Source organism: Palaemon carinicauda, chromosome 19 (assembly GCF_036898095.1).
Source record: "Palaemon carinicauda isolate YSFRI2023 chromosome 19, ASM3689809v2, whole genome shotgun sequence".
Taxonomy (NCBI): Eukaryota; Metazoa; Arthropoda; class Malacostraca; order Decapoda; family Palaemonidae; genus Palaemon; species Palaemon carinicauda.
In genome coordinates, this window is record NC_090743.1 from 15425557 (window position 1) to 15439505 (window position 13949).

Consider the following 13949-nt stretch of genomic DNA (forward strand, 5'->3'; position numbering starts at 1 on the left):
ACCTGAATTCGACAGGTATATGTACAGAAGAATTGTCATTGACTTTTATCTTTCTTCGTGGCTAAGGTCAGTGTCATACAAGTATCCTGGCCCAGGGTTCGAAACCCAATTGGTCAGATACTATAGTCTTTGAGTGATTTCGCCGGGGTCTCTGATCCCGAGGTCGTTAAGAGAATCCAGACTTTTATGTATTAAATTATATGGCTTATTTGATATATATATATATATATATATATATATATGTACATATATATACACACATATATATATGTACATACACATGTATATATATATATATATATATACTGTACATACAACAAATGCATCCGTTTCTAGTTCTCAGCAGCCGGACAAAGGGTTCACACATCTTCTTAGTCATGTCTGGGGTTTGGGCATTTTCATCACCACGCTGGCCACTGCGGATTAATTATGGTGGGAGACTTTGTCTGATCGCTCATAGCAAACCAACTTAGTATGGGTGGCCCTGCCTAGTTCAGCTTTACTGATCATGGCGGTACTCAACCCCTTACACTTCGACAATGGATATTTGCATATATATTATATGTACACTATATGTACGTATATTATTATTATTATTATTATTATTAATAGTTATGCAACAACCAAGGCTGGAAGAAAAGTAACTAAAGAATATCCATACAAAACATTACCCCCAAGTAAAATTTTAAATAAAGCTTTAAATAAAATAATAATACAAATATTTAAATATTTTCACTTTGACTCGATTGAGTACATTTAACGTGTGTAGGACACACATATCAATCGGTACAGTTCGATTCTCACCCCCTAAGTTCAGAAGTTTAAACTTGCAACGAAACTTTACATACTGAACAGGTTGATATAAGTCTCTTCATATTTAAATAAAAACAGATCAGTTTTAACGATACTGATCCTGATATTTCACATTGTTTATCCATTACTTTTCATAAAGTTTATTTATTTCCTTATTCTATTTCCTCACTGGGCTATTTTCCATGTTGAATCCCTTAGGCTTATAGCAGCCTCCTGCTTTTCTAACTAAGGTAGTAGCTTAGCTAGTACTAGTAGTAGAAGTAATCTCTTTCCTCACTGGGCTATTTCTCCCTGTTGGAGCCCCTAGGCATGCACAATCCTGCTTTTCCAACTAAGGTTGTAACTTAGCTAGTAGTAGTAGTAGTAGTAGTAGTAGTCCTTTTCCTCACTGGGCTATTTTTCCATGTTGGATCCCTTGAGCTTATAGCATCCTGCTTTTCTAACTAGGGTTGTAGCTAAGCTTATAGCATCCTACTTTTTCAACTAGAGTTGTAATAATAATAATAATAATAATAATAATAATAATAATAATAATAATAATAATAACAAAAGATAACCATCCATATCTACAGTACATCACAGGACACGACTGACAAGTACCGAAAGAGACCTGGTAAGAGTATTGATATTGAACAATGTTGTAATTCTGTTCGGTTTAGAGCTACTGCATCCGGTGATTATGTTGATATTTAGTTTCTAGGTATTATGTTTTCACCCGACACCTGAAACTGTTCACATGTGGTTGTGAACTAATAAATTACGTTTGGTTGGGGGACAGTTAACTGAGAAAGGAACCATTGTACTGTACCTGCGCAGAAAGAGGAGCGTCAGTAGTATGACGAAAGTATTGGTAGATGAAAGAGTGCACGCGAGCCGAGATAAGATAAAATCGGAAAATTACAGTGAAACAGTGAGAAGTGCATGAGTAGTGAACTGAAGGGAGAAGTTAAAGAAGAGGGGCACAGTGAGAATTTCTGAAGACGTAGTGGTGAGACAAAAGGACAAGGGAGTGAGCAGCCGGTTGTAAAGGAATGCACCAAGTGTAACGAGGTGGTTGAGCCGGCGAATGGAATGACAGACCTTGGACAAGTAAGTTGCACAATTACACATGGGAAACTAGGTATGGTTGGAAATTCTCTGTGCAAGTGGTGGTGCAGCCATTAATTTTAGCCTTCTGGAATCACTCTAAATTTAAAATTTGTAGAGGCTGTGTACTTATTGCAAATGGAGATGTAGCCAGTAATTTTAGCCTTCTTGAAGCCCTTAAACATTGTAGCGGAAGTTTCCTGAGCATTCTTATTGGGTTTGATACATATTCTACTGAGAAATACTGATTAACAGTATAATTCTTTATACATCCTTATTCTACCCGACATATTTCCCTTCATCAGTTGCAAGACGGTTAAAATATATAAACATCTTTTGGAGAATTTTATGAAGGAAAAAACATAAAATATATATTTTCTCACTTCCGTGGTTTTAATCAATTTATATCAATAATTTCATTTGGGAATATTTTGAAGACCAAAATTTATGCATAAGGAAGTTAAATTTTTCTCTCAATTTCTAATGAACTTTTTATTTCGTCTTACTGAATAAAGAAGGGAAAACTAGTAACCATTATCTCATAGTTTCATAAACGTAATACGCTTACTGTATACATAAAAGGAGAAAAGCACAAACAACCTTCCCCCCAGCTTACCTCACCAACACCTACGCCACCCCCCTCCCCCCCACCCCCCGCTCCAGCCAACTTTGCAACCCCAAAGTGGCACGCAAATAACGGCCATGTAATTGAAGAACAGGAAAGCTTATTCAAGATCTTCATTTGAATAGTTTTGCCGTATTTCTATTGCTGATTTCCTTCAATTAAATAAAATGGGAAAAAAATGGTTTTTAATTTGTGTAAGTATATATATATATATATATATCATGTCATGGGTTTGGCAGTTTTCATCACTACGCAGGCTCCTGCAGACTGATGAAGGTGGGAGACTTTAGTCTGATCGCTCGCAGTAAAGCAACCTGGTATGGGTGCCCCTGACTAGTACAGCTTTGGTGATCGTGGCGATACACAAACCATTTCACCACGTTGAAGTATCCCCACAAAGAAAAGGATATAAAGGCGGCATATATATATATATATATATGCTACATATAGTATACTATGCATGTGTGTGTGTATATATATATATATATATATACATATATATATATATATGCTACATATAGTATACTATGCATGTGTGTGTATATATATATATATATATATATGCTACATATAGTATACTATGCATGTGTGTGTGTGTATATATATATATATATATATATTACTTGCTAAGTTACAGCCCTAGTTGGAAAAGCAAGATGCTATAAGCCCAGGGGCCCCAACACGGAAAAAAAGCCCAGTGAGGAAAGGAAACAAAGAAAAATAAAATATTTTAAGAACAGTAACATTAAAATAAATATTTCCTATATTAACTAAAAAAAATACGAGGAAGAGAAATAAAATAGAGAAGTGTCCGAGTGTACCCTCAAAGAAGAGAACTCTAACCCAAGACAGTGGAAGACCATGGTACAGGAGGTTATGGCACTACCCAGGACTAGAGAACAATGGTTTGATTTTGGAGTGTCCTCACCCTTCTCATAGAAGAGCTGCTTGCCATATCTGAAGAGTCTCTTCTACCCTAACCAAGAGGAAAGGAGCCACTGAATAATTACAGTGCAGTAGTTAACCCCTTGGGTGAAGAAGAATTGTTCGGTAATCTGTGTTAGTCAGGTGTATGAGGACAGGAGTCTGTAAAAAATATGCCAGACTACTCGGTGTATGTGTAGGCAAAGGGAAAGTAAACAGTGACAAGAGAGATGTATCCAATGTAGTACTGTCTGGCCCGTCAAAGGACCCCATAACTCTCTAGCGGTAATATCTCAAACGGGTGGCTGGTGCCCTGGCCAACCTACTACCTATATATATATATATATATATATACACCCAAACATTTTTACAGGCTATACAACCTTGAATATAAAGGCAGAAATAAGACTAAATAAAAAAAAATAAATGAATAAAAATAAAAATAAATTATGAAAAACCTAACACCAAACTTAACCTGAAGGAATAATGAACCAACATTAGGCCTATAAACAACAAACTGAACTTTACCAATAAACTCAGAATTCAACTAGCGGGGCACTCCTCCATGGCAGCGTTTTTCTGGACCTTGACCTTTGACCTTAACATTTATTAACTGGCGTGGATTTTCATAATCTCAAATATGAACTAAGTTTGAAGTCTGTGACAACGATGCCCAAACTTATTGTCTGATTACGCAAATTAGACATTTTGCTTGACCGGGACCTTGACCTTTGACCTTCCAAAATTTATTAATTTCAAGCTTTTTACATAACAGTTAATCCCTGCAAGTTTCATTACTCTACGATTAAAATTGTGGCCAGGAAGCTGTTCACAAACAAATCGCACACAAATATTACCTGAATTGGACATTTTGCTTGGCCGTGACCTTGACCTTTGAGCTTGGCCTTCCAAATTCAATCATTTTCCGTTTATCACATAACATGTAATCTCTAATGTTACATTACTTTACGAATAAAATTGTGGCCAGGAAACTGATCACAAACACACATACAAACCGGGGGTAAAACATAACCTTCTTCCAACTTCGTTGGCAGAGGTAAAAACATGTATATACAGCAAACAACAGGGGGAAAAATTATCACCATGGAATAAATTCTTTGGGGAAAAAAAAACTTGGCAAAGCTGAACGGATGTAATAATGTGTTGGGAAAAGTTTTCTGATAGAACACCCGACGACGGAGACCAACTTGGGATAACTATCATGGCACAAACCAAATGGGTGTTGGGAGAAGTGTGTTATTTTTATTTGTTCGTATTTACATATAGATGATGATGATGATTATAACACCGATAATAACAGCAATAAAAATATTGATAATTACAGCGATAATAACGATAATTACAAACTATAATTATAATAAGAATATCACTGATTATAACAATAATGAAAATATTGATAATTATAGCGGGAATTATAATAATAACGATAATAAAAACTAATAATGATAATAATAACAACAACGACAATAATAAAAATAATAATAATAATAATAATAATAATAATAATAATAATAATAATAATAATAAGACATTTCTGACCTCCGCCAAAGGTTAACGGAATCGCCCGTAGTCTAAGATATATCTGTGGTGGAAATTTCATCAAAATCCGTCAATTTGTTTTGACGTAATGCTGTCCACAGACAAATAAATAGACTCGAAAACATAACCTCCTTGGTAAAGGTAATAATAAACAATAACAATATCACTGCAAATACTAAACTTAAATAACATAGCAACTCTTCTGGGAGAAGGATACTCCAAAATCAAACCTTTGTTCTTTAGTCTTGGGTAGTGCCATAGCTTCTGTACCATGGTCATCCATTGTCTTGGGGTAGCGTTCTCCTGCTTGAGGGTACACTCGGGCACACTATTTTGTCTAATTTCTCTTCCTCTTGTTTTGTTAAAGTTTTCATAGTTTATATAGGAAATATTTATTTAAATGTTAATGTTCTTAAAATATTTTATTTTGCCCTGTTTCCTTTCCTCGCTGGGCTATTTTCACTGTTGGGGCCCCTGGGCTTAGAGCATCATGCTGTTCCAACTAGGGTTGTAGCTTAACAAGTAATAATAATAATAATAATAATAATAATAATAATATTCGATCGCGGAATTACTCTAAATATTCGACATCCGAAAGATATAATCCGGAAGGATTTGAAACCCAGAAATTAAATCCTAAAGAAGGATTATCCACATTATAACTTACCTGTAGTAACTTGGCCTATCCTTTTTCGCCGGTGTCTCCATGTGATGTCCTCTGGAAAGAAAAAAAAATGTTTATTGCAAAACATTTTGAAATATAATATAAAATTCTTTATCATAAGGTCTAATGCTACAAAATAATTTATTATTATTATTATTATCATTATTATTATTATTACTATTATTATTATCATTATTATTATCATTATTATTATCATTATTACTTGCTAAGCTACAACCCTAGTTGAAAAAGCAAGATGCTATAAGCCCAAGGGCTCCAATAGGGAAAAATAGCCCAGTGAGGAAAGGAAATAAGGAAATAAATAAGCGATCTGAGAAATAATGAACAATTATAAAAAATATATTAAAAACAGTAACATCAAAACAGATATTTCATAAATAGCCTACAAAAATACTTATGTCAGCCTGTTCAACGTATTATTATTATTATTATTATTATTATTATTATTATTATTTGCTAAGCTACAATCCTAGTTGGAAAAACAGGATGCTATTAAGCCCCCCAAAAAAAGGCTCCAACAAGGAAAAAATAGCCCAATGAGGAAAGGAAATAACGATATAAATAAACTACAAGAGAAATAATGAACAATTAAAATATTTTCTTTATCAGAAATAACGTTAAAAAGGCAAGATTTAGAGAAACAAGATAGAAGTGTGACTAGCTGTGACTAGATTGTGGAAGGGTCTAAGACAGTTGAACCGTTGGAACTTCAGAAGTTCAAACTTGCAGCGAATGTTTATTAGGTTAATTTTAACAAGGTGACACAAGTCTCTATTCATAGGTTATATATAACAGATCAATTTTAATGTTACTAATCTCAAGATATTTTATATCATTTATTCATTCATTTTCATATAATATATTTTCCTTTCCCCATTGGGCTATTTCTCCCTGTTAGAGCCCTTAGGCTTATAGCATCCAGATTTTCCAAGTTAGGTTGTAGCTTAGCTATTTGTAATATATATATATATATATACACCCTACTATATATATATATATATATATACATATATATATATATATATATACACCCTACTATATATATATATATATATATACATATATATTTACATATATATATATACATATATATATATATATTTACACCCTACTATATATATATATATATATATACACCCTACTATATATATATATACCCGACTATATATATATATATATACCCGACTATATATATATATATATACCCGACTATATATATATATATATATACACCCTACTATATATATATATATATACACACACCCTACTATATATATATACATATATATATATATATACACCCTACTATATATATACATATATATATACACCCTACTATATATATATATATATATATATTGTGATTTCTACACACAAACATATATATATATATATATATGTATATATATATACATATATATATATGTGTGTATATATATATATATATACATACATACATACATATACATACATATAAGCCAAGGTAACAACATACCTAACAAGTCCAATACAAAACTCCTTCACCTAGACCCATTCCAGTAGGCCTAACGTCACTAATGTTCAAAAGAAGCTTTTTTTTTTATTCAAGAAAAAATTACATCACTTCCAGAAATTGAATTACCAGCTTTGACATACGTTGGTCTTCTATAGTTGAATAAAGATTAAAGAAAAATACAAAGAAAAAAATTGTCTTTAATCTCACTTCTCGGAATGTCAAGAAAATAAGTCAATTGGTAATGTATGTGGGGGGGGGATGAGGCCAGCATTTACATTATGAAATAAAATAAAATCAAAAGATTAAATAATGTGGCTATATAATGGGATTGCAGCTATAGACTGAGGGGAGATGTTACAAAATTGATTAGTTATCATCATTATTATTATTATTATTATTATTATTATTATTATTATTATTATTATTATTATTATTATTATTATTACTATCATCATCATCTAAGCTATTTTCCTTGTTGGAGCTCTTGGGCTTAAAGCATCTTGCTTTTCCAACTAGGGTTATAGCCTAACTTGTAATAATAATAATAATAATAATAATAATACCCTAGTTGGAAAAGCAGGATGCTATAAGCCTAAGGGCTCCAACAGGGAATAATAGCCCAGCGAGGAAAGGAAATAAGGAAATAAATAAACTCTACGAGAAGTAATGAACAATCAGAATAAAATATATAAATAACAGTTGTGGTGGGCTATTGGAAACGTCCCTGCCTGGCGTTATGCTGGGCGTGAAATCGAGTCCTGCTCAAACTCGTTAGTTTCTTGTAGTGTCTGCACCCTCGCCATCCTTGTGAACTAAGGATGGCCGGTTCGGGGAGCCTATAGGTCTACCTGCTAGGTCATCAGCAAACATTGCATGGCTCCCCCTGGTCCTAGCTTGTGAGGTTAGGGGGCATGGGCGTCTACCTGCTGAGTCATCAGCAGCCATTACCTTGCCCTCCCTATTCCTAGCTTGGGAGGACAGAGGGCTTTGGCACTGACCATATGGATATGGTCAGTCTCTATGGCATTGTCCTGCTAGAGCATTGTCACTGTCCCTTGCCTCTGCCATTCATGAGCTACCTTTAAGCCTCTATACCCTCCCTCCCGCGCTGATAATAGATCAACCTGTTTAAGCTTGCCATCGCATGTTTCATATTGCTTGAATTTTGATGGCATTAATGCACTTAACTGTTTTGTATATAAACTCGTTATCTGTTGCGTAAACCTCACTAGCATTCACCTCTCCTCTCTTTTAGTACCTAACAGCTACCTTGCCACAGTCCACAAAAATTTCACTGTAATTTTCGTACACAATGCGACGAGATTCGAATTGCGTGACAATATTGTAATTCCATGTTCTTAACTATTAAGCAAACAGATTTTTTTTCCATATTAATTATTAACTACATGATGTGAACAGCATCGGGAACATTTCCTCTGCTGTTTATTTGGCCTTATTAAATGTTTCGCTTCCAACACATTCTGGATCTCTTCGAACTATTTTTATGGGTGATTAAACGGTTTCCTCTTCACAGATGTTCGGATAACATAGACGTTCATTTTTTTTTCTTTCTACCTCAAGTGAGTGAATACGTTTAAAAGGTTTAAAGGCCGCTCATGAACAGTGACATTGCCCTATCAAGCAGGACAATGCCCAAAAAGACTGGCCATATCTACATATGTCCTAATCCTTGTATGCAATATATGTAGAAGTATGTGTTTTATACAATGAGATTAATGGCATTTTTAAGAGTAATATGACTGTCATAAATTGTAGGGCGCGATCACTGAACTCTTGTTATAGGTGACGTGTGCCAAGTCTCATAAGTGACGTATGGTAAGCCTATTGGTGACAGTATATTTCCATCTCAGTGGAGAATTCCACAAAATCTAAAAACTCAGAATGTTAACAGAGCAACATTGCATTTACTTGCCAGGGTTAAGCAGTACCTCTCGAGGACAAGTAGGTACTCGTCGAAGAGTATCGGGCTGTGTAAAGTGTACTCGCGAACATTTTTATAAAAAAAGTGAAAGAACCCATGTTCCGATGTCTCATTATCCGTTGACATGGGACAAACAGGATCAGCACCCCATCCTCCTCTCCACCCAAGCCAGGACCAAGCAGGGCCAGGCAATGGCTGCGGATGACTCAACAGATATACCCCTCACGAGGAAAGATGAGGCTGCAGCGACCAATGGAACTAACGAGTTTGAGCGGGTCTCGAACCCCAGTCTGAATTCACCAGTCAGGGACGTTACGACATTGGCTACCAGAATCAAAGCGTTGAAAGAGATAAAAAAAAAATCATTAGCAATATAGTGAATGAGCGTGTATGAAACATATGCGGTACATGACAGAGCAACTCTCCAAAATATTTTGAACAATAGTACACTATTCGTGGATTTAATCTGGGGCACTTTGTTGAACCAATAACTATTATGTACTGACAGGAAAAAGCCTTGCACAGGAGGAAAAAATAGAATGAAACTAGCTCAATAAGCCATGAAATTCATTATTATTATTATTATTATTATTATTATTATTATTATTATTATTATTATTATTATTACTTGCTAAGCTACAACCCTAGTTGGGAAAGCAGGATGCTATAAGCCCAAGGGCTCCAACAGAGAAAATAGCCTAGTGAGGAAAGAAAATATGGAAAAACTACAAGAGGTTTAAGGACAATAGTAACATTAAAATAAATCTTTCATATACAAACTATAAAAAAAACTTGTAAAATGACATATAGAGGTTTTAGCTGTGGAAAAAAATATACAGAATACACGCTATTGTAATGGAATGATGCAGCATATGGTAATGGTTTTAGAGCGCTCTTGAAAAGGACAAAGCGCGCAATTGTAAGGCACATGTTCCAACGAGCATTGGATAATGCTAAGTGGACTTTAAAGAGAAAGGATTAATGATAATATGAAAAAAATAGTTCTCGTTGCGAGTCTTGTCACTCCGATTGAATTAGGTATATATGCCAACTTAACCCCAAATATGTTAAACGTTATTTCATGTAGGCCTAATGACTTTGCAAGTCTACATTCATTCTTTGAGAACAGACAATCATAAGGCAGAAAAAGAATATAATCTAATCATATATATATATATATATATATATTATATATATATTATACATATACTGTATATATATATATATATATATATTTATATATATATATATATATATATACTGTATATATATATATATATATATATATCATCTCGGCTAGATTTCGCCAGTCGTCTATATTTTGAGCTTTTAAATCGACATTTCTCCATCCATCGTCTCCTACTTCACGCTTCAGTCCTCAACCATGTAGGCCTGAGTCTTCCAACTCTTCTAGCACCTTATGGAGCCCAGTTAAACATACTGTATGCTTATACACAACTCTTTAAGTGTACTGTATAATCAAGATAGAAACTGTTGTCAACATCAAAATGAATAAATATAACCTTTAAGTAAGGTGGAATATATATATATATATATATATATATGTGTGTGTGTGTGCATAGTATTCAAAAGAATCACTTGCAGTTAGTTATGTGAAGAATATTCTTCACTCTTCTTTCAATCGTATTTTTAGCTCTCTTCTACTAATACTATAGCTACCCCTTAAACATTCTCTCCTACATCTAGTTTTCTTTAACGAAACATAGGGAGGACTAACCTAAACTTGTTGACAGTGGCGCACGCCATGCTCGTGACGTCACAGCGTAGATACGCACAATAGAGGGCCTTAGTCGTAACCCCGGCGTATGTTGGTTCTTTCCTTAAACTACGTAGGTCGAGATTAAATTCCTAAACTGAATTTTAAATATAAATTTCAATACTGCTGAATTAATGCATCTTATATTTCTCAATACCAATTAAGGTTTGTTAATTTTAAGATGTATGCCCATCGTACCAGTCCATTGCTGATTAATCATTTAAAATATCAATTTTTAGCAAGCCAGAATAGGTAGGATTGCTGTATATATAACTTCCCTCAGAGCAGCAAGATTTATCTGAGTATTTAGTACAAAATCCTGCCTCCTCTGCACTCCTTGCAACAATATATTGCCCTGTCCTTAAGTCCCGATATGGCAACCCCAATGGATTACCGTGCGCATCAAGCTCCTCACCTGTCTGGAAAGGTGAAGCCAGGTGATCTCTTCGACCGTAGAGTCGACCCCCATTCATCAAGAAGCTGTCGTGACCGAGTGACCGGCCCGGTCAGTAGTTAATCCGTGCACTTCTGGCTCACCCCCCCCCCCTCTCTCTCCCAAAACTCGACTCGCAAAGGAAAGGATTGCTGCCGGTCGGAGAGATTGAGAAGAAGAGGACCCTGATGTACCTAGTTACAGCTACAGTGAGAATTCTTGGGGTGAGCCAGGCAAGAGATTAGTGCGACAACCAGGTCAACAGCTATCACGGGCATAGGATTAATCTCAAAGGAGTGCAGGTACTACATCAATGGCCATTTAGTTTTCCCCCATTTTTTTATTAGCTTAGACTAATTTTAATTTTATAGGGAACCTGGCTAATTACACTATTCGGACTGTGTGCGGTGGGATTGTGTGTATATATTTTTTCTATACAATTTTTTGCCTTTTGAGACTAACATAGTCTCTGGGTCACGTGGGCCACGTGCCAGACCCCATTTTGATTTTTGATTATTGCAGACCGCGTGTCTAAACCATCATCTTTATAATTTTGAATTGCTTTTAATTTGCATTCTCTTTATTATTCCATTTTTGTCTTTGTTAAGATGCCCGTTTCTTTTATGTAAATTTGTGAATAAATCAATATTTGGTTAATTAAACCTCCTTAGTATTTTTGCTCCCTCATTTATTTTAATGTGTGAAATGAATAGTTGATCACGGGACAAAGTACCCAATATTTAAAGAGAAAACCTAAGTAAGTCTATAGGTGGTAACAGCGAGGAACTTTGCATTAATATATTTGCTTCGAAGGTAAAGATCCTTATCTTTAAACTTTTATACTACTTTACATCACTGCTCCCATTTTGAATTTTGTCTTAATTACATTAACGTAAAATAACTGTCCAGCATTTCATTGGGGTAGCTGGGACAGAGCCGGAACAGAGCCTGAGAATGAGATGACTATAGACCTGACAAAGCTAGAGTAGGCCATAAAGTATTGTTAATCCTACGTGTGGAGTTCTTCGGCCTCTGGATAGTAAATTTCCCTTTTGTATTTTAGAGTGATGGTTTGTGAATTGTGACAGTAAAGTATTAGCAGGGTGTTTGTGCCCCGAGAGTAAGTGCTCATATCCTCCCCTGTTGAACTTTATGTAACTGTTATAAGGAGACTTTCCCGGACTAAGTTCCCACTCAGAACATAACCCTAAAAAATTCTCCACAAGTTACATATAGGCCTACCCATCACCACCTATCTATTTCCAACTTTTCCCCCTTAAACTACTAGCAGGCCTAACCAGCCAGCCTTTCAATGAGTCTCCAGTGACCAACTATTAAAATATTTAGAAACCGAGAAAATATTTATTCCTCAAAAGAAAGGGAAATTCTATCGAACAATTCACTCGTTTTGGAGTTTACGCGATCGAACGGTTCATCGAACCCGGTTGACGAATCTGCATGTCAAACGGTTGGAAAAGGTGGAGTCAGCCACAAATGCACAAGGCTTGTGGACAACGAAGCCCCGCCTACCAAAGTCAGGCGAGAACACAGACTTTCCTCCAACCGTTCGACGAGCGTGTTCGACAACTGAATACCCGTTCCCACGTTCGAACATCATTTCAAACACTTGTCTGTCGAACGCGTGTAAACCCGGCTTATAACGAACGGATATCAGCCTAAAGAACTCCGATGAAGATGGATCACCTCTGGTTGCACATCTCGCCCCAACTCACAATGAAGGCGAGATAATTCTCAAAACGGGATTCAAAGGGCACACTAAAATACAGTTCAGGTCTTTTGAGAGAGAGAGAGAGAGAGAGAGAGAGAGAGAGAGAGAGAGAGAGAGAGAGAGAGAGAGAGAGAATTTTTTGGTTCAAACATGTTTTTGTGTTGAGCAGGCTGACCTAAGTCTTTCTTCGTAGTCTGTGCATGAAAGTTCTAATTTAGCGTTGTATCTGATCTTAAAGTATTTTATATTTTCTATGCATTACTTACTAATTAAATTTAGTTTATTTATTTTTCTATTTCCTTTGCTCACTGGGCTATTTTCCCTGTTGGCCCCCTTAGACTTGTAGCATCTTTCTTCTTCAACTAGTGTTGTAGCTTAGCTAATAATAATAATAATAATAATAATAATAATAATAATAATAATAATAATAATAATAGTTTACAACAACTGAACATATGCTTCATTGCATATTAATATTCAATTTATATATATATATATATATATATATATATATATATATATATATATATATATATATATATATCAAATATTGACTATATGTGTATGCATATATACAAACTAGGGAAAGAATAAAGATGGTATTAGCATTAAGAGTCTGAGAAAGAGCAAGATGGAAACGAGAGCAAACTAAAGTAGACGATATTCTAACGTTAGAAAAAGAAATGGACATGGGCAGGACATATAAGGAGAATGACAGACAATAGATGGGCATTAAGAATAACAGAATGGGTCCCTAGAGATTGCCAAAGAAGCTGGGGAAGGAAGAGAAGACGATGGATTGACTAAATAAGACCATTTAAGGGTGGAATGTCGTGTCTGAGGCGTTTGTCCTGCAGTGCGTATGTGTTGGTTAAAAGGA

At 35.1% G+C, this 13949-nt stretch overlaps 1 long non-coding RNA gene across 1 annotated transcript in view; it reads left to right on the forward strand.

Moving 5' to 3' along the window:
- The first annotated feature begins 1764 nt into the window (after positions 1 to 1764).
- The window catches only part of LOC137658148 (uncharacterized), a 57405-nt gene continuing 45220 nt past the window's right edge, over positions 1765 to 13949 (forward strand). Inside the window, exon 1 of the long non-coding RNA XR_011047262.1 lies at positions 1765 to 1902. This is a non-coding gene — a long non-coding RNA (uncharacterized lncRNA). The remainder of the gene's footprint in view (positions 1903 to 13949) is intronic.